This window comes from Macrotis lagotis, chromosome 6, assembly GCF_037893015.1.
Source record: "Macrotis lagotis isolate mMagLag1 chromosome 6, bilby.v1.9.chrom.fasta, whole genome shotgun sequence".
Taxonomy (NCBI): domain Eukaryota; kingdom Metazoa; phylum Chordata; class Mammalia; order Peramelemorphia; family Peramelidae; genus Macrotis; species Macrotis lagotis.
In genome coordinates, this window is record NC_133663.1 from 49,368,732 (window position 1) to 49,390,638 (window position 21,907).

Here is a 21,907-nt window from a genome sequence, read left to right on the forward strand (position 1 = left end):
ATGAAATAGTTGTAAGAAGTAGAAAGACAATATACAGGAAGAGATTGAAGCTAAGTGATAAAGTGAAAATGTGGGAAGAGACAGGATAGAATGGAATTAATTTGTGCAGTTGGAGATGTAGTTCTTGGTTAGGAGAAAGACCTTTGGGCAGGTGAAACAGGGATGAAGGAGGAGCAGAAGTGGAGGAAGGCATTGGTATGATATGAAGAGAGATAAGAGGGGTCTTCATGATTAAGGGACTCATTTTTTTTTGTAAAATATAACACAAGATTTTCAGCTGAGAGGATTAGAAGTTTTAATCGTTTTGGAGAGGAATGAAATATTTTGGATGAGTCACTCGGGAAAGCAGGATAGTGAGCTGAGGAGAGAGGAGATGTGAGACCCATGTGAGATTTTATAACACAAATTTGTAGTGGATCTAGTAGGGACGGTTGTGTGATTTTTCCCTTTGTTCGGCAGCATGAGTACAGGACTGAGGAGCTATCTATATAAGGGGAGTCATCCAAGGATGAGACTCAGTTAAACATCATTGGTGATATGAGAAAGGGTAAAAGAACTCAAAGAGAAGAGAGTAGTGTAGAGTTAAACTGGTTCACCAAATAGTCAAGAAGGAGAAAATTAGAGAAAGGCTACAGCAGAGGAGAGAACTGAAACATTGAGAAATTGAAGGCCATAATGTAGAAGAAGAGTAATGTTTGGTCAGGGAAGACAGAGAAAGAGGGAAAAAGTAAATAGATTGTGTTCAAATTAGGAGATCTTGGAATTCTTAAATTTGGAAGTGGTAAATTTATAGATACTGGCAAGATCAAGCCTATTTTTTGACTGTATCTGAGATGGGGTAGAGAAATATTTTATGAGTTTTGTTTTACTCAGGTTGAGTAACCAAGGAGTTGGGGTGTTTGAAAAAGAATCAATAAACATGTTGAAGTCCCTTAGTGATGGTAGGAGTTGGGGAGTAGAGGGAAAATGTGAAACATGTACTCAGCTCATTGAGGAAGAAAGGGGAATAATGACATGAGTGTCTGTATAACAGTGACTAGGAGTTTGGTTGGATGGTAGAGATGAATAGTATGAAATTCAAAGTTGGGGAGGTTACTGAATGATGGAGATAAGGGGAGAACATGGAAGTTGAAATGGGGAAAAAGTATTCTAACTCCCCTACTTTGATCAGTTAGCAGAGGGGAATGTGTGAAGGTGGAGTTAGTATTGGAAAAGGTTAATAAAGAGTCTGTGGAATCAGAAAGGACTCATTTTTTTATTAGAAGATTAATTGTTAGAAGTAATGGTTACAAGATAGGAGTAGCAGAGGAAATGATTGAATAATGGGAAGTTTGAAATGAAATAGGCATTTTAAAAGCTAAAATAGAAGGGGTGAGTGGTGCTTAGTTGGGAGTTTGGAATGAGAGAGTTCAGGGGGATAGGAATAAGGAATTAAATGGTGGGGAATGAGGAATGGAGTTTGGATAATGGCTTACAGGATTTCAGACACTGGAATATGTAGGATAAAATGAGAAATGAAAATGTTCAACATTGAATGGAAGGAGATTGGGCAGAAGATGATGTAGCAGGAGATATCAGAAAGACACACCTAGGACATATATTGCAAGGCACTTCAAAATTCTCCTTATTTCTCAACCTTTTGTCATTTTTAATAAAAATCTTGTGATCCACTCCCTTCGAGAAACCTACTCCATTATTACCTTCTTTCTTCATTATATTGATAGGCATTCTCAATTGGTTTTTGTTCAGTTTCATCAACTTCCTTCTCAACTTCTTTTTCTTTTTGGAAAAGTAATGGGGTAAGTGACTTACCCAAGATCACATAATCAAGCAATTATTAAGTGTCTGAGGCTGGATTTGAACTCAGTTCCTCTTGAGTCCAGAGCCGGTGCCCTATCCTCAATGCCACCTAGATGCCCACCCCCTGTCTTGACTTCTAGACTGGTTCTCCTCTTCTTCCTCTTCTTATAGTCTTCATTTGCTTCTACTTTTCCTTTAATTCTTGACTTCATCCTCATTTTAAAAAACTGAAATCCTTTTACTTTTATTTCTTGACTACATCTAAATTTCATTTTCCAAAATTAGATCTCTGGTTTCTTAAAAATTCCAAACTTCACATCCTTCTTCCTAATTCCTTTTCCTTTTCATTGTTATACTTCTTTTTCAGTTTCAAACATTCCTGACTCATTCTTTTAAAAATTTTCCCAAACTATGTATAGTATAGTTAAAGACAGTTTGAGTTGGGATGAAACAGGATGCTGAAATGATTCTTCAGAGGATATTTGATAAGGGACTCATAAGATCACAGATATGGGCTATAATGGATGTTGAGGTCATCTAGTCTAACCCCCTTTAATTTATAAATAAGGAAACTAAAATTCAGATGAAATGATTTACCCAGGGTCACCCAGACTGTAAATGGCATAACTGAATGAATTCAAATTCCATACTCCAAATTCAAGGTAGTTTCCCATTCTTCCCAGTATAATATGTGGGTTCCTGAGTTAAATAAGTGATTGTTCTGATCAGGGCAATGATATTCATTCAATTCATGTGTAATCAGTTATATTTATTCTGTTCCTTGGCCATAGAGTACATTTATTATCTTGACTTTAGTCAAAAATATTCCAATCAAGGAATACTAAATCCTTTGTGGTATATACAGTGATCAGGAGAGATATCAGAAGAATGATATCAGAGGTGACTGAATCAATATAAATCCTTTCTAACTCCTGGAGGTGGGAGAGGCAAGGTATGCTTTTCTACTCATTGGTAAGCAGTGCCATCTTTGGATGCTTTCTATTTGATGTCAAATTGAACCATAAGGTGAATCACTATAATCTGGGAAAACATAATCAGTCAGTTCTACTGTAAAAGGTTTCTTATTTGTGAAGGTGTTCAGTGAAAATTTAAAGTAAAGAAGTCTATAGCCATTTACAAACTCTATTTACTGAATATGTGCTTTACTAAAGTTTATCTTTTCCTAGGAAAACTGAAAAAAAAGAATCACAATGGCTTTCTCACAAATTTTGGAAGGCAAATTGTTGGCAATAATATTGTCAATCAAGGTCACAACCACTTTTCAGTAACTGCTGAGACTTTACAATAACTCAAATTCCAGTTTGTTTGGTTGTGTTTTTGCTGTCAACATGTAACCATTTTTAAGAACTTTAGAGAAACCTTCACAAGAAGGAGAGATATAATTGGAAATGCCATTTATATACAGGGTAAATATTAAGGATCCTCTTTCAGTTTGGAGTTTCACTTTTTATTAGTTCAAAATATTGCCTCTGAGGCTGATTTGATTTCTTCAAAAAAATGGCAACAGAGTCAACTGCGTGTACAGAATTTTTAGATACTTGCTTTCCCTCAAATTTTGGCTCAGGATATTGCTTTGAACTTTCCCCAAACTGTGTTTTCATCAATGTGAGTGTTCCTTTATTCACACAGATTCTAACCCCTCTACAACTTAGAAGATTGCTTTTAAGGGTCACTGTGACTCTTACATCCATTAAACTGATATCTTGTCAGGAGCCTCTCTGAACTTGGCTGGGCTGGTTCACAGATGGCAGGCACACAGACTAACATAGGGTCTTTATTTGATATTTTTCCAACTTGGTAGGACCCATCAGACTTAGGCTCAATCACTATAGTCACAAAAAAACCAAGGTTACATGAACACTGAGATATGGCATGAGAGAGAAAGACTTGAAGGAGAGATATTTAGATTTAGGTGATGTTATTCTCATTTGAAAGTTGTGAAGTACCTTTATTCCTCCTCATCTCTCATCTTCTCTTAGAAACATAAATTTTACTCTACTCTTTTTTTAATTATTGCCCATAATGTGCTTTTTTTTTTTTTAGTTTTTGCAAGGCAATGTGGTTAAGTAATTTGCTGAAGGTCACACAGCTAGGTAATTATTAAGTATCTGAGACTGAATTTGAACTCAGGTCCTCCTGACTCCACAGCCGGTGCTCTATCCACTGTCCCACCTAGCCGACCCCACAATGTGCTTTTTAACTGAAGTCATGTGGTCAATTGGAAAGTTTGTTGGATTTTTGAATCATGACTTTAATCTAACTTCATCTGCTTCCTTATCTGTAAAACAAGAAACAAATGAAATTGTAATTAATTTGTAAAACAAATGACCAGAGAAATAGATTCCAGTTCTGCTGGGTTCAGAAGATGATTGGAATTTCCACACATTTTTATTGTGATACTAAATATCTAGAAAATGTATTCGTTTGCCTTTGTTTTTCTTGGCAAAAGTGTTTTCTTAAATTATGTTATTTTATTTGGAGAAAAACATTTATTATTATATATATATATGTATAGACACATACATAAATAAATTCTACATTGTCTTGTTAATATATCATTTATGTTAAATCATGTACTTTGCTTTGTCATATAATATTATATTAAAATATACATGCACATATGTAAATCTATCTATCTAGTTTTCTAGCTAGCTAGCTAGTTATCTATCTACCAACATTCAATTTTATATGTTTTATTAGGTTGGGCAGTGACAGATGCTATCACGAAAAAGATTAAGTAATGCTTTGTGTGATGTATAGGAAATAGCTAAATAATATTCAAAGCTTAGGCTTCATCAATTGCCAGCCGACTGCATGCCTACAGCCAATTATTGTACATAGTGGATATCAGCAGAGCTGGTGGGTCTTTCTGTATCCGTGCATATCTTTTTTGAAAACCTAATTTAGACCAAAGCTTTATTATGTAGAAGGAAGAAGAAGAAAGGAATAGGGAGATTTAGTTTCATTCAACACTGATAGCTGTGGTTTTCAATACTCATTAATCTCTAAGCAGTTGCCCCTGTCTCACACACAAATAAAATCTAACCACTCAGTAATGTCCAAAACATCACAATGAGCACGGCACGAGACTCTAGTTCATTAGGGTCCTAATTTGTTCCTAGCATACTCTCATTATGAGAGCTGCTCTAACAAGTGACCTACTACACTGTTAGTATCATCATAAATGAAACTCGTTCTGACCATACTATGCAAGGGATCATTGAAGTTTGGACATGGGAGGGACCTTAAGTTCATCTCCCTCAATCCTTCCTTTTACAAATGAAGAAACTGAGGTCCGGAGAGAAGGAATACATGTAGAAAGTAATATTGAGTAGCCTAGCAAGGACTAAAGCCCAATTCTCCCAGCTCTCAGCTTGGAGTTCTTTCTAATACATTTCAACCTCAGTTCATTATTTTCAACCAGTAGCCATGGACTTGTTCCACTTATAGAATTTATGACATTTTTGCCCAAATGAGAAACCAGATTGTCCTCTGCTAAGAACTTTTAGTCATTTTCAGTCACTAGGTAATATAAATTAAATCAACCACCAAATATTTACATTGCACCTACTATGTGTAGAACACTGTGTTGAGTATTAAGAAAATAAATACAGTCCCTGCCTTCAGGCTACCTCCAATTTAGGTAGCAAGTTGCATCCCATACCAAATTTAATTTAATTCAATTCAATTAGCATTTATTAAAGACTCACTCAGTGGATAGCCCTGTCCTAGGCGTTGAGGATATAAAGACAAAAACACAATGTGCCCTTATCCTCAAAGAACTTCTATTTTACTGGTGTGATGAGGCACATACAACATATAAAATTTTATACACAAAAACATACAAAAATAGATGCAAACTATTTGAAGAAAAGAGAAAGAGTACTACTAACTGGGGGGATCAGAAAAGAGGATTTGTGTTAGAGGTGGTCCCTGAGTTTGATAAGAATTCTAACATCCAGGAATATGTTATGGTCAGAAAACTAAGAAGAGAGTAACCTGAACAATGGCAGATGGAATATAACTTTGGGGAAGAACAAATAGATATGTATGTCCAGAATGTAGAATGCAGGATGGGAATTCTACATGTGAAAGGTTAAACAGTGAAACAGTTAAATGAATTGTCTTCCATGACATTAGAGGAAGGTGAGATATCTTTAGGTTAATATAGTCAGGGAAGCTTCAGGAAAGATACCAGATGACCTGGAAAATGAGTTCATATTTCTATTTACATTTACTGTTTACAAAGTTCTTTAATCACAAAAATTATATGAGAGAAGTAGCTTTATTACTTACTTTCCTTTTCATGAAGAAGCTGAGTAAAACATACAATTTTGGACAGCCAATGTGGAATTTTGTTTTATATGACTATATACATTTGTTACTTGGGTTTCCTTCCCCCCCACACACACCTTTTATCAGGAGCTGAGGTGAGAGAGAAAGAAAATAAAACTTAATTGAGAATATAAAATTAAATATTTAAGGATTTTTCAAGGTAAATGGGGTTAAGTGGCTTGCCCAAGGCCACACAGCTAGGTAATTATTAAGTGTCTGAGGCTGGATTTGAACTCAGGTACTTCTTACTCCAGGGCCAGTGCTCTAACTACTGTGCAACCTAGCCACCCCTATAAAATTTAATTTAAAAAGAAGTTGCTGAGTTCAAAACAAGGTAAAGTAACTTGTTGAAAATTTCACAGTTGGAGTCAGAATTGGGAATTGAAACCCTTTCTAATACATCACCTCCCTGGATAGGATAGAGAAAGATGAAGGGTGGGAAAAGAATTTCAGGTGTTGATAATGACATAAACAAAGGCCCAGAGGTAAAAATAAAAAAGATATACTCAGAAGATGTTCATTAAATCACTTTAGTTAGACTTCTGTGTGTGTGTGTGTGTGTGTGTGTGTGTGTGTGTGTGTGTGTGTGTGTGTAGTGGGGGTATGTTAGGAGATAATTTGAGAATGATTGGGGTTGGGAATTTGAGATAACTCCTCAAATTTTAGGCTGAATTTAGATTTTATTCTGTAGATAGTAAGTGAAATAATCTTATCAAGGGAACAATGTGACCAGTAATCTTTTAAAATTATCTTTAAATTTTTGTATTACTTTCATTTTTTAATAGTTCCCTTTCTGTGACTTACAAATAGTGCTATCCCTTGGAACAAAGTAAAAAACAATGGAAAAAAATTCAGAAAACTAAATGACATACCAACTAAGTCTGACAATATAAGAGTTGTTCTCTCGCCTGTAATACTCCTTTGCAAAGATGAGGAGGTATTGCTTCTCATCTCTTCTCTGGAGTGGTTATAAAGGAGAACGTGCTGCTTCCCCCTTTACCTTGTTGAAGTCATGGTCTAGAACATTTTCCTTGCTGTGCTCATTTCATATTGGATCAGTGAATTTCAGTCTTCCTGGGCTTCTCTAAATTCTTCATATTCCTATTCCATTATACTCAGCTACTATAAGTTGATCAACTATTCCACATTTGGATGAATATCTACTTGTTTCCAGTTTTTTGATACCACAAAACTCTTATCATAAATATTTTGCAGTTTCTTGGATTCAAGGATTCCCTAGTATAGGTAACTTTTTTGAGGTCACCTGCTTAACATCTTTTGGAGGTAATACTTGACCTTGGTTGTCCTGACTCAAAATCCAGCTATCTACTGATTCATGCTAACTCATTTATTTGGGGGGGGGTGCATGAGGATGTTTATAAAACACATTTAAATTAATATTTTAGAAAGTTTGACAGTGTAGGTGTAAAATTTCAAGGAAAGGACAAGGGGAGACTGAAGTCTAGGTGACTACTTAGGATATTTTGTTAGTATTTTCGGTAGGAGGTAAGAGCAGTGGCAGTGGGAATGAAAAGAAATGGATGTACCTGGACCAAGGTACATCCAGATCCATGGTACCTGGACTATCACCAAGAGGACTGGGCAACTGTTTGGATCTGAGATGAGAAGTAGGGGAGAGTCAGAGGTGCTCCTCAAAACACTGACCTTGGATGAGACAATAACGCTATCATTGATGGTTCCAGTTAAAAAGTAGTCAAGATGACCTCTTCCTCTTTGAGGCAGAAGATAAGTCCAGGCTTAAACATGTTAAATTGTAGCAGATAGAAGTAAGGATTTAAGAAGCATATTCCTACAGATGATAGTTGAAACCATAGATTGAATGAACTCTGCCAAAGAAAGAAGAGACTAGAGAAAGAGTAGGGTCAGAAGACAAAATCTTTGGGGATAGTTTTAAGCATTTACAATGTGACTGTGTACTCTCTAGATTTATTTTTCTTACCTTTGGAAGTTAACTTATATTGATCAGATAATGGGTTTATGGACCTATCCCTTTGACTCAGGTTTTTAGAATGCCCAGAATAAATATATGTGCTTTTGAATATTTAAACATCTTTTTGTTTGTTTGTTTGTTTGTTTAGGTTTTTACAAGGCAAATGGAGTTAAGTGGCTTGCCCAAGGCCACACAGCTAGGTAATTATTAGGTGTCTGAGACCAGATTTGAACCCAGGTACTCCTGAATCCAGGGCCGGTGATTTATCCACTGTGCCATCTAGCCACCCCCAATATTTAAACATCTTTGAAAATAATAGATGATGCATTTAGAAGAAGGGGAAAGGTTTCTTTGAGGGCTGAGAATGGCAAATGAATTTACTGGAATGTGGAGGACTTTTCAATAAAAAAAGAGTAGAGGTATAGGGAATGGAATGTAAATAGAATCCAGCTTCAGAAAAGAGAGGGAGATGAAGGATATTAAATATATACTAAAATAGAATAGAGAGGAATTGAAAGCACTATAAATATGACTAACTTCATTAAGGCATAATTTTTTAAAAGTATTCAAAGGAAAAAAAACAGGATTATTTTTGTTATATTCTACCACTATGTGTGACCACTGTTCAATATTGTATATATATATATATATATATATATATATATATATATATGCATATATATATACATATATGTAACCCTCCTTTCTTAATAATTCTTGTCATATTGGTTTTTCTTTTCTAAAATATCATAGTTCCTGTAGTGAAAAAAACCTGAAAGCAAATACCTTAGCTTCAGAAGATTCTTAAAAATACAGCTTTGTTTATAATCTAGGACTGAATATTTTCTAACTAGATTTGAATAAGGACTTTTTGAAAAAATATAAATAATTTTCTCTAACTCTACTTTTATTTCTCGTTGTCTTTTGACAGGTTTTCTTCCTCCTTTGTACTTATAGGGATTCTGGTATTAATTTTTTACAACAAATTGCTCAGTAAATTGCAATGGGGGATGGGGGAAAAGAAATAATAATTTTGATTCTGACAGGAATCTTTATTTCTTAAAACTAATTGGACTCCTTTGGGAAAAGTATAATCACCAACATAGGAGATGATGTAGTCTCTAGCTCACCTCAAAGACCAGGGATCTTCCTTCTCTATCTGAGATAGAAATATATTTTAGTAACATGCCAAGTATCCTTGTTCCAATTATAACAGATCTGTATGAAAGCAAGCTGATTTCTCAAGGATTTTTATCAGACAGATAGATAATTGTGGATAGCTTTCATAGAAAGATGATTGATGGCTAGATATATAGAAGATAAATGGATGGATAAATAGACGGATAGAAAGATAGATATATAAATGTAAAACAATAGGTATCTGGGCTATCAAGGAACCTAACTGGGATCTTTGGGCTGCTTAGGATATTACGTGAGCTTATTAATTAACAAATCATTTTGAAGAGCCACAAAGATTGACCTATCAGTGATATAGAGAGATTGGTAATAAAAATTTAGATCCAACTGGTTGGACTAGAATAGTGGTCCTCAGATGTTCCTCTAGGTGCTACTGGAGTTAATAATTCTCACAGTTAGTGAATTCAAAACTATTTTCCTAATATAATCTTAATACTTTCATTTCTAATACCATTAATACCCTTAGTTGTAAAACATATAAATGAAATGTTGAAGTGGGGTCCTCAATAATTCTTAAAAAGCTAAAGAGATCCCAAGGACAAAAAACAATTGAGAATCTATCGGTTAGAATATTATAATTTCCTGCTCAATAGGGTATGCTAATAGTGGAATGGAAGCTTCTTGTGGGCTCTGCTATTTCAATTTTGCCTTTGAATCTCTAGTACTGGCACTTGAATTATTACATAATTAACATTTAACAGATGCATGTTGAATTTCATTGGATTAAATATATCACCAGGAGAAAAACAAAAACAGCCAACTGCACTCCATGAAGATGAAAGAATATATCACTATTTGAGCCATTCTACAATTAAGAAAATAGTTTGATAGTAGTTTCTATTAACATAAACTGTTATGTACTTTATAAAATTAGCTTGTTATAATTTGTCTTTATTATTTATAAGCATGGTAGTAATGGTTCCTCTTGTACAAAGAACCAAGAGAAAATTCATTTTCTCCTCACTCAATTTTCTCCTCTTTTGAAGCATTTATCTCACCTTAACATATCTAATATTATACACAAACAATAGTAAACATTAAAAACATAGGAAATTAAGGAAGTTTTCTTTCCCAACACCCCAAAAAAGTACTACCAATAACAAACATATTTCTAGTTTTCCCTAGCCCTATTTTTGTCATTGGTAGTACTATCTTGTCTCCCTTTTCAATGTCCTATGCTTGCATCTAATTTGATTTTCCATGTATTTGATACTTGGTGAAATAATTTTGTGCATCTCTCCTGTCCTGGGCATGAAAAAGTAAATGCTGCATTACTCCAACTTAGGTAACCCTTAGGATAATTTTTTAAGCAGCAGGAACCAGGACTATCTGGCTGAGTAGATAATGATATCAGCTGCTTCCTTCCAAAACAACAGGTGCTTGGGCATAAAAATGTATACCATCATACTGAGATGATGACATCAGTTCATACTTCAGCTTAATTATAAACTACCTCCATTAATCCTGAAATAATTAAACATTTTGTGTGTGCTGCAAGGTGAAATGTAAAGTTATAGGTTCCTGGCGATTAATCACTAGGTTAAAAAAAAGGGGACCTTCTCTATAATTTTGAATTATATGCACCATAAAAATGTAACATTCAAGTCAAATTTTACTGAGGAATAGTCAAGACAAAACTGTTTTTATTGAATTTTAAAACTAGCTTTGATCTGGTTATGATATGTATATACACAGATACCACATGTTTTATAAATACGAGTACACCATGAAGACAAAACATACTTCAGTTTAAAATAAACCTGAATCATATTAGTCATGACTTCTTCTATTTTAGCACTTTTTTCATGCAAAATAACCAATTTTTTTACATACTGGTAATGTATATTTTAGCAAAATGAAGGGATTTTGTTTGTTTTTTTTTATTCTGACTGGATGTTTGGTTTGGAATCTTAAAAAAATATTTTGGGTCAAAAATCATAAAGAATATACATTGGAATATTATATCACATCTCTTATATTTTCAAAATCTGGAAAAATTCTACACTGAAGTTATTTTGCTACTAGAATTGATATCTAATATCAAATATAATTTTAAAAATCTTTTGAGAATAGTTGCAGGAAAGAAAGAAGTATGGTGAATGGAAGATTATATTATCTTTCCTTTAACTTTAAAAATATTGTACTGACCTTCTTTAAAACAGATGTTAGCTTCATGAGCCAGATGTGTCTCAGCAAATTAGTTATAAGAACTACATTCAAGGACATAGTCATTTAAGAATTAATAAATTATGCATTTGTCATTTGTTATTGAGTGAGGCTTAGGCTGACATCTTTGACATGAATGAAAGTGTCCCAGTCCACAGAAATAACATTAACAATTTAAGAGAGGAATTTTCTAGAAGAGAGCGGGGGAAAGAGTATTGCATTGCATATGAATGCAGAATTTAATCACTAAAAATTTACCATATTTGGTTTAAAATGAACTGATCAAAAAGTAAGTTCTGGGTGACCCTGGGAATATATATTTATTTATATCTTAGCAGCTATAAGTTGTTGTTCAGGCATTATTTGCTTTTTTCTTTCATTCTTTTTTTTTTAAAGGTAACCAGTAAAAAAGCTTTTCTTTCTTGGTAGGCACATCATGATAAATTCATGCAAGAATTTTATTCTTTATAAGTAAAACTCAGCCTGGAAATTTTTAGTGGATTTAGCTGTAACATTTGGATGACCATATGGAACTCTTAGTGGCGCCCCGGGACCACGCAGCTCTGAAATCTGATCACTATCTCCCCAGTGACAGCTGGGGCCTTTACACCATCAGAAAATTTTCAGACTTCTAATTTGTCATAACTACCTCCTGTGGAAAGGAAATATGTTATGTAGTTAGATACATAAAATCTTAGTATACATAACTACAAATGGTTAATTCCTTTACTGAATTTTTGTAACTCACTAATGTGAAGGCCCCTCACTCCCAGATACTCTACCATATGAATCATCTTGGTAAATGATGTCCAGGCACTCTCTATTTCTTAATAAAATGATTTATCTGAAAACTTATCATGAGAAAGAGATGCTTGTAGGACTCAGCACCACAATGAATATGAGATTTTTTTCTTCTCCAAAAGAGTAGAGACTGGAGGTTTAGCTCTTGGGTTTTTTTTTGTTTGTTTGTTTGTTTTTGTTTTTTGCAAGATGGAACCTCCTTAAACTATTATGGGGAGTTTGATGGAGCAGTGGAGAGAATGCTGGGTCTGGAGTCCAGAAAACTCTCATCTTCATGATTTCAAATCTGCCCCCAGACTCTTAATAGTTGTATGACTCTGCGCAAGTCCCTTAACCCCTTTTGTCTCAGTTTCCTCATCTGTAAAATAAACTGGAGAAAGAAGTGACAAACCACTCCAGTATTTTTTGCCAAGAAAACTTCAAATAGAGTCAAAAACAGTTGGACATAACCGAAACAATTTGAAAACAACAACAAAGCAAGGACTATTTCATTTTATTCATTATATCATAATGCCTAGTTCCTGGTGAACACTATACACAGGGACTGGACCTGTAATTTGATGTAGAAAATTCACAAATAGGAAACTTTCTCTATTAATGCCATTTGGAACCTCCTTTGCAACTGATCATTTCAAAGGATTGCCTAGATCTCAAAGTCAAGATGATAGACATTTATCAAGTGACATTATCAATGCTCCTATGGAGCAACATTGTGTGCTAAGTGAAGGAGATACAAAATGAAAAGGAAAAACATAGTCCCTGACCTCAAGAAGCCCTCAATCTAATGAAACTTGTCCAGAGTCAGAGAGTGACAATGAACCCACGTCTTCTTGACTCCAGGGCTGACTCTCCAACTATTACACCACACTTCATCTCATGCTGTGTATTGCATATGCTCAATAATTGTCAAATTGAATACCATTCAAGTCTTATAAACTTTTACCCAAATTTCAATAATATGATACTGAAGTGTAGCAGGCTTGATCTCTCAAGATACTATCAGGTGCAATGCTGAAGGATATATATCCTTTGGTAGTTTTCCCCTGGATCCCCAATGTCAAGGTCCTTGAATCAGTTTCCCATATGGTTAGTCATTCAAGGTAGAAGACTTGTTTTCCTTTCCTCCCTTTTTACCTCTTAATTGTTGTTATGATTCCCAATAATCACAGGGAAATTTTCCCTCTGCTTTAGTACATTTGATTCTTCATATATTTTTTTATATTCATAGATTCTTCTTCTCTTTCTATGGTCATTTCCCAATTATTCGTATAATTTGTTTTCATTTTAACTTCATTTCCCTGCCTGTTAAATGAGGAAATTGGACAAAATGAATTTAAGATCCCTTAGTTTTAATGTGATGATCCTATTTTGATTTTATGATCTAAGCTTATTTCAAATATAACAAAGCAAAGGTTAACCTTTTTGCCCTCTCTAACACTATTCTATGCCCAGCTTTCCATTTATGTCAATATTGCCATGTCTCCTATTCATCCAATTTGAAGATGAGATTAATACTAATTTCTTTCCTTTTCCCTAATTGCTCTCAAATCCATCAACTCTATTCCATGGTTTTGTACTTGAAAATGTTGTTATGGAAAGAATACAGTCCTAGATATTAGGAAATTTGGGTTAAAGTTTTATATTTGCTACTAATTAGAATACAATCCTGAAAAAGTACACTTCAAATCTTTGGGTTAAAATTAGCTAATGATGGTTGACATTTTTATGATGTCATATGAGTGGGAGAACATCTGGACACATTATACCATTTGATGGGAGATTATTAGACTTGATTTCCTGCCTCTAATATTCCTTCCAGTTTTAAATTCTATGATTTGTGTCCTGTCATCTCTTTTGCAACTGTTAATCTTAACTCTTGGTACTGGAATTGGATTATTGCAAGTTTTTCTTATCATGAAATCTCTAAAACATCCATTCTTCAATCAGTAAGTACTGATATTTCACAGATCAATGAAGGCTCTTCTTCCTCAGAATCTTCATTTGACCTTTCATTACTATCCTCATAACTAATTCTAGCTATAAACTCCTCAGCCCCCAATTTACACACACACACACACACACACACACACACACACACACACACACACACACACACACACACATCCAACTTCTATAGAGACATTTGTCTATTCTAATGTATGCCTTCCGAATTAGAGTAATAGCCAGTGTTGTTATGGCTCATGAAGTTTTGCAAAGAACTATTGTTTCATTTTATGCTGATAGCAACTTGTGAGGGAGATGTTGTGATTATGATTTTCACATTAAGAACCAAAGGCTGAGAGAGTTTAAGTGACTTTTCCTGAAACACACAGCTAATAAGCATTTGTGATTAGAATCAAATTCAGACATTCCTGACTCCAAGTCCAATCCAATATTCAATATGCACCTCACCTGATCCTTATCAGATGATAAGCTCATTGAGGGCAAATACTTTGTCTTACTTTGTCTTTGCTAAGCTCAGAATACTACTTTTGTCAATTTAGGTACTTAGTCAATATTTGAGAAATTCAGATGAAGCAGTCTTATTTATAGAAACACTCCCTGTTCTTACAACTGAAAAATTTCTTCCTGACTAAACAATTTGTTTTTTCTCCCCTTCTTTAAAGGACAGATGATTCTTGATCAGTGAAATATGCCATATTGGATGATATGATAATATGCTATTTCATCTCATAGCATATCTTTCCATACTGTATAATAACAAAAGATGGTATAACACATTACACTAATATTTTTTTAAACACCTACTATCTAAGGCTCTGGGGGGAGGAGTTGTATAATTTTTTAAAAGAAAGAAAATTCTTACCTTCATTGGAGGGAATAGGTCTGGGAGGGAGAAAAGAGAAAGGTCACAAATTCATAATACCAATTAATAAAAGTATTACAGAACAAAGCAAAAACTGTAAGCCATAGTGTATAATACAACAAATTTAACCTCTCTGTAGATTTATTACCTAAGCACATAATTTTATTTAATCCCTTTTAATTATCTAATTTCTTTTATTCAATTGTAATTTGAACAAACTTTATCTGATTTGGATTGTGGGTTTCCATGACTGTGAATGCTGACAAAGACTTGGATTTGTGTTTTACAGGTTCTAGTTGGGCATGAATAGATTATAAATCAATGTCTTTCAAGGATGGTGAAAATAATAGTGCTCATTATGATAAGGATGATTATAAATATGGGTAAACTGAGACACAGAAAAGTCAGTTTACATGTGTAATCATCAACAATAGTAATTCATTTCAGGGTATCCTTGTTATTATGTTATGCTTTTATTCTGATTAGAGGAAATTTGTGCTCCAAACAGAATAGGTTAATATATATATATATATATATGTATATACATATATATATATATATCCATATTTTTGAAGTAGAAGCATCCATAGGACCCACAAATTGAGAGTTCATTGAGTGGGAACCTTGGTCTTTTCCTTGATTACAACACATGAGGACAGAGTTTGGTTCCCGCATTGTCATTCTGTAACGATATGAGATAAATCAAGCATACCCTATGTACAGTGATTAAAATGAGCTCCATTTACTGGTATATATTTCCTGGCTCCTGTCACTGCCAGGGTAATTGTTACTGCCAAGGCTTTACATTCAATAACTCCATCAGTCAGTCCAAAGAAGTCATGCGATCTTTGGACATGTTGCCAAACCATGAAGAGTTGCTGAAGAGCCTGGGAGGTGGGAAAACTCATACAAATGAGCTCTTTGGCAGAATTCTGTTCCTTTCATGGGGACCCCTACATTTCAGAGTGCAGAGGACATTTTGCTAGGAACATGTCCCAACTGTGCTTCGTTAGAGAAATCCCAGGATGCATCATCACCACTAACAGCCTAGTTTTGTTTGTGGCTTAAACTAAATGGTAATGAGTATTTGCAACTTAATAATCAGACATTATCAGAATGAATTTGCAAAGTGATCATGTCTTCTCAAGTCAAAACATGGGTCTGTTTTTATTCCATGAAACTTTTCATTTTTCCCCTTCATACCTGACATCCAATATTTTCCACAGATATCTCCAGTATCCCCCCCACACACACACATACACACACAAACACATGGACATATATTTTTCCATTTGGCACTTGTAGACAATCGCTTATCCAAATGGAGAGAAGTGAAGGGGATTCTATGAAACAATAGACAAAATAATTGGCATGTGACTTTTAAAGTATTTAGAGGCATGGATAATTTCATACTTTCAAGTACCTATGATAATTCATATAATTTATATCTATCCATATGTGTGTCTATGTATCTATATATCCATCTTTTCCCAAAATTGATCTGACATTTTAAACTAACTCGAATAACTTAGTAGTAAAAAGCAAAAGCAAAGTGATACGGTGTTTTTTCTTTTCAGACTTCCACTTCTCTTTTTCTTTCTTTTTTCTTTTTCTTTCTCTTCTTTTTTCCTTCTTTCCTTCCTCTTTCTTTTTTCCCTTAACTCCTACATTACTAGGTCCTGACTATCATAAAGTCCCAGAGAGAACACTAACATGCCTAAAGATATCATAGTATAAACTTTTATATAAATAAATATACATTTAAATAATATATTATATATTTATATAATATTCTTATATTATTAATATAGATATATTTAAGTAAACAATTCTCTTTCTAAGAAGCAGTCCTTGTAGGATTCATATAGAGTTGGTATTTGCATAACCATATCAATTAATTCTCAATTCCAACAAATGACTAAAACTAAAACATATAATTTAATATTTTATTGTAATATAAAATAAAATAAAATCTAACCAAACTAATTTATCTGTTTTAAAAGGGAGTGAGGGGGTGGCTAGGTGGCATAGTGGATAAAGCACCGGCCCTGGAGTCAGGAGTACCTGGGTTCAAATCCAGTCTCAGACACTTAATAATTACCTACCTGTGTGGCCTTGGGCAAGCCACTTAACCCTGTTTGCCTTGCAAAAGCCTTTAAAAAAAGGGAGTGAAAAAAGATCAGACTAATTGGTTAAGGCTTAACCTGAAATGTGTTGACTTTTTTTCGCTAATTTTCAACTAATAGGGAGTTGATATATAGTCATTTCAAATTATTTGGCCCTTTGATAGCTCCTTGATATGGGCACTACCTCTAGCAATATAGACTTCAACCAAGAGTCCATTTTTTATTACCTTATCTCACTGATTCCTTCCCATAAATAGTGCTTGTTCAACAAGCTAGAGATCTTCTATTTTTTTGCTATTACGTGCAAGCTAATAGATCTTATAATTAACAAAATGGATAAGTCCATAGAGAGACTGAGCACTGTTCAATATCTTTAAACATTGGTGAAAAGTTAAATTTGGTAATGCAAGAGATTTAGACAATGATATTTCAAATATTTGAAGGAATTAAAGTTAGAAGAATTAGTTATATCTTGCTTTACTACAGAGTGGAGAATTTAAGAGACATGGGGAAAAGATGCAAAGAGGTAAATCCTCCTTACAATTAGAGCTGTTCATAAAGGGAATGGGCAACCTTAGGAGTTGGTCAATTCTTTTTCATCGGAGGTCTTTAAAACATGAGATGACCATTTAATAAGTATGTCGTAGATGAAATTCCTGCTCAAATATTGAGTGAACTAAGTGACCTATCAGGCCTCCTTTTTTGCCTAAAGATTTTGTATCTTTATCTTATATTTTTTCCATTGAATTAGGAATTTAAAACTGGAAAAGTTCGTGGAGTGCATCTTGATCAACCCCCTCATTTTACAAGTAACTGAATCATAATGATGTTAAAATACATGCCCTAAGTCACATAGGAGATAGGTTGAAAGGGGATCCAAATCTTTTTTTCTCTAACTCAAAATACAATTCACTTTCAGCTCCACCAGACTGCTAAAGATGAATCCAAAACTTATCTTCATCTTTTGTAGATAAAAAATGAAACATATTGCAAGTATTTGACCCTTTTGCCATTTATTATGAAAATCTCCCAGCAAATATACTTTATGAAAGTCAAAACTATTTCCCCATTATACTTTCCTACATGACTGCACTATCAATGAATATTATTTGCATGAGAATTTTCATTCATCTAGTTCTTTTTTTCTATTGGAAATCTATAAATATAGTGGACATATTTGATGTCACAGAGACATCATTAAGAGGTAGACTTAAAAATCCTATGACTGGATTTATTTTTGTTTATTTTTAACAACCATAGAGGGGATTGGGGTTGATTATTCTCTTTATAAGCTGCTGCCTCCTAGTGGGTCTGTTCAACTCATTTATAAACTTTTGCTGTGTTATTTACAGGAAAGATCGACAAAAGCAAGCACTGGCTCTAAAGTCAGAGGATCTGGGTTCAAATTCTATCTTTGACATTTATGATTTGTATGGCATTAGGAAAACAATCTCCTTAATCATTAGTGGTCTCATCTATAAAATGAAGGAGTCTTTATGATCCCTTCCTGTACCAAATTGAAGTCCCAAGTTCACTCAGAAATTTATAGACAGAATGTAGAATCTAAGAGAGCATTTTGTCAGACATTATGAAAATCATTTCTTCTGAGTTGAGAAAGCATCATATAAATGTGATATGATGTCATTACTAAGGGCATTGCCAATGATCCTCTAATACTATAAAGTATAGCAATCAGAAATAATTCCTGTCTTTCAGATTAAATTTCTTATAATTTAAAAAAGTTTCTATTTTTTAAAAATTGCCATATAATCTTTGACTCATGTCTTAGATATTCATTTACTTTGTGCCAAAGAATATAGGCTATGTCAAAATATTTAATGTAAATTATTTTACTAATTTTTTAAACTCATAAATTTTTAAATTATCATTTTCTCATCAATTTCCTAGTCCCATTTGTTATTGTTCAATCATTTTTCAGTTGTATTCCACTTTCTAAGACCCCATTTGAGGTTTTCTTGGCAAAGATACAGGAGTAGGCTGCCATTTCCTTCTCTGGTTAATTTTACAGTGAATCAAGCAGGTATGAGTGACTTGCCCAGGCTCATACAGGTAGCATTTATCTGAGACCAAATTTGAACTTAGGAAGATGAAACCTTCCTGATATTATACCTGGTAGTCTAACGACTGTACCATCTAACTGCCCCGATCCAACTTAGTAAAATTGATTGTTATTGAATATTTAAGTAGCAATAATGATAATAATAATAGCCAAGATTTATTTAGTATTTTAAGATTTACAAAGCATTTTATAAATGTTATCTAGTTTGATCCTCACAATGACCCTGGGAGTTAGGTGTTATTGTCACAATTCTACAAATGAAAAATTTAGGCAGATAGAGATTAAGTGACCTGGCCATGGCTACATAGCTAATAACAATCTGCTAATGAACTTTTTTGTCTTCCTGATTACAGATCCAGTGCTCTATCCACTATGCCATCCAGTCACCTCATTCAAAGTCCTACACATGGATGGAATTATACGTAAAGGACTTTGGAAATTGAACTGTCAATTATATAAGGATTTTGAATATTAAAATTGACTTTTCTCTTAATATTAAACTTAGGTTTATTTAATGTATTTCCTGAGGAATGTGTTGGGGGGTGTTATGACTGTGACAGAGTCCATAATGCCAATCTTTGGAATTGCCTTAAAGTAGTCAACACTTAGAAGCCCTGCTGTATCCTGATATAATCCAAAGTAGATCACTTTCTACTAATTACTTTATAGAGAGAGGGGTCAATACTTTATCAATATACTTTATTTGCTCTTTGATTCATTTTCTATCAGATATGATTTTTTTTAAACTTTGTTTTCCCCTGTTTATGTATTTGAATCCACATCCTCCATGGAAATCTTAAGTAATTTGAACATCTTCTTCTTCTGAATTTGAGATGCAAATAGGTAGCTTCCCCCCACCCCATGAATCCTCCTCTTCTTATTTTAGTGCCTTTCCATAAATTGTACCAATTGTATTGGTGTCTTTTTGACTCAGACATTTGCCTACTGGCCCATATATGATGCTCTTAAATATTTGTTGTTTAGGTGACACGTAAAAGGGATATAAGCTTAAGGTCCTTGGGGTATAAACCTGTGTTGGTTTTTCTTTTCCTGGAATTCTTTGTCCCATACTCAAATCATCTTGCTCGATTATTCCTCAAAACAGAAATGGAACTCATATTTTTGTCATCTTGAGGCTTTTGGTTAATTCCCAAGATGACCCTCAGATCATCTGACTCTAAAGAATTGAGAAATAGTCTTTAAATGCATCAATATAACCTCTCATTTCCTACCTTCCCAACCATGCATACACATTACCATTTTCTTCTATCTCTAATTCTTTCTTTTCCAAGGCCATTTGGGATAAGGAAATTCTTTCCAAGATACATTTGGGATAAGGAAAACTACCTCAAAATTATGGACTTTTTCCCTTTATCCCTCCTCTCTAAATTTTTTTTGCTATAAATTTAATAATTAACAGCAAATACTAATATCTCATTATACAAATAATATAAAAGAGTATTACATACAAGATCATGATGAAACATAATAGCTTTAAATATATACATATATATATATATATATATAATTTAACATGCTAGCAACAGTATTCCCACATATGTGCCCTCTTCTGAAATTCATTTCTAATTTGCTCTGGATATTTAAATGTTTTGTTGATTCCTCTTTTTCTCCCCTCTCATATCTCTATCAATATCCATTAAGTAGCCTCCATTAAGAACAAGAAGAATCTTTTCTTTGTACAAATGAATGCAATCAAGTAAGATAGATCTCTATATTGGTCCTGTCTGAAAAGATATGTCTAATTGTACATCTCTAGTCTATCACATCTCTGCCAAGAGGTAGAGAGCATGTTTTATTACCAGTATTCTGGATTTGAGATTAATCACTGCTTTGCTTAGAGTTCTGAAGTTTTTCAAGTATAAGAGAGTTTAATTTTTCAGAATAATAAAAATGCTTCCTAAACTTATAGATTCAGTGCCATATCAATTATATCCTCTTTAATAAATTGCATCTATAAATTTAAAGGCATTACAAAACTAATGGTTTACATTTATTCATTCAATTCCATTTGGTAACTGAAATGGGTATCATTAGGTGAACATTTTTTTTGAAATATGAATAGACAAAAAAGTAAAAGAAAGATGTCAATTGTATAATGTCTCATTATTTCTCAAACTATTTTTCTGTGATTATATACATGCTTATATATATGTACATGTATTTCATATTCTAATAATTATGTTTCTTGGAATTAGTGACTATATTCTTCCAATTTGCAAAATCCCATATATGAACACTCAACTCTCTAATTTTCCTGCCATAACAGGATCATTTGACTTTTTTCCCTTCTAACTTTCATTGCTCTATTTCTTTGACATGTTGCCATTTCAAGCCGGGGTTGGTGACTTGAGAGCATGAGAAAATGGTTACTACAGGCTCTGCTAAATATGTCTCTCATTTATTCAGCTGGTGGGGTATGGAAAACAAGAAACCAGATTCAGCAAAGTAGTCTTTGTAATTCAGAGATTGTTTGTGGTTCACCCTTGGAACGTGCTGAGCCTAGGAGCCTTGATCCCATTTAAAAATTTTTTTTTATAAATAGTTATTTTATAATTGAATTTTCTTACTATTTCCTTTAGTAC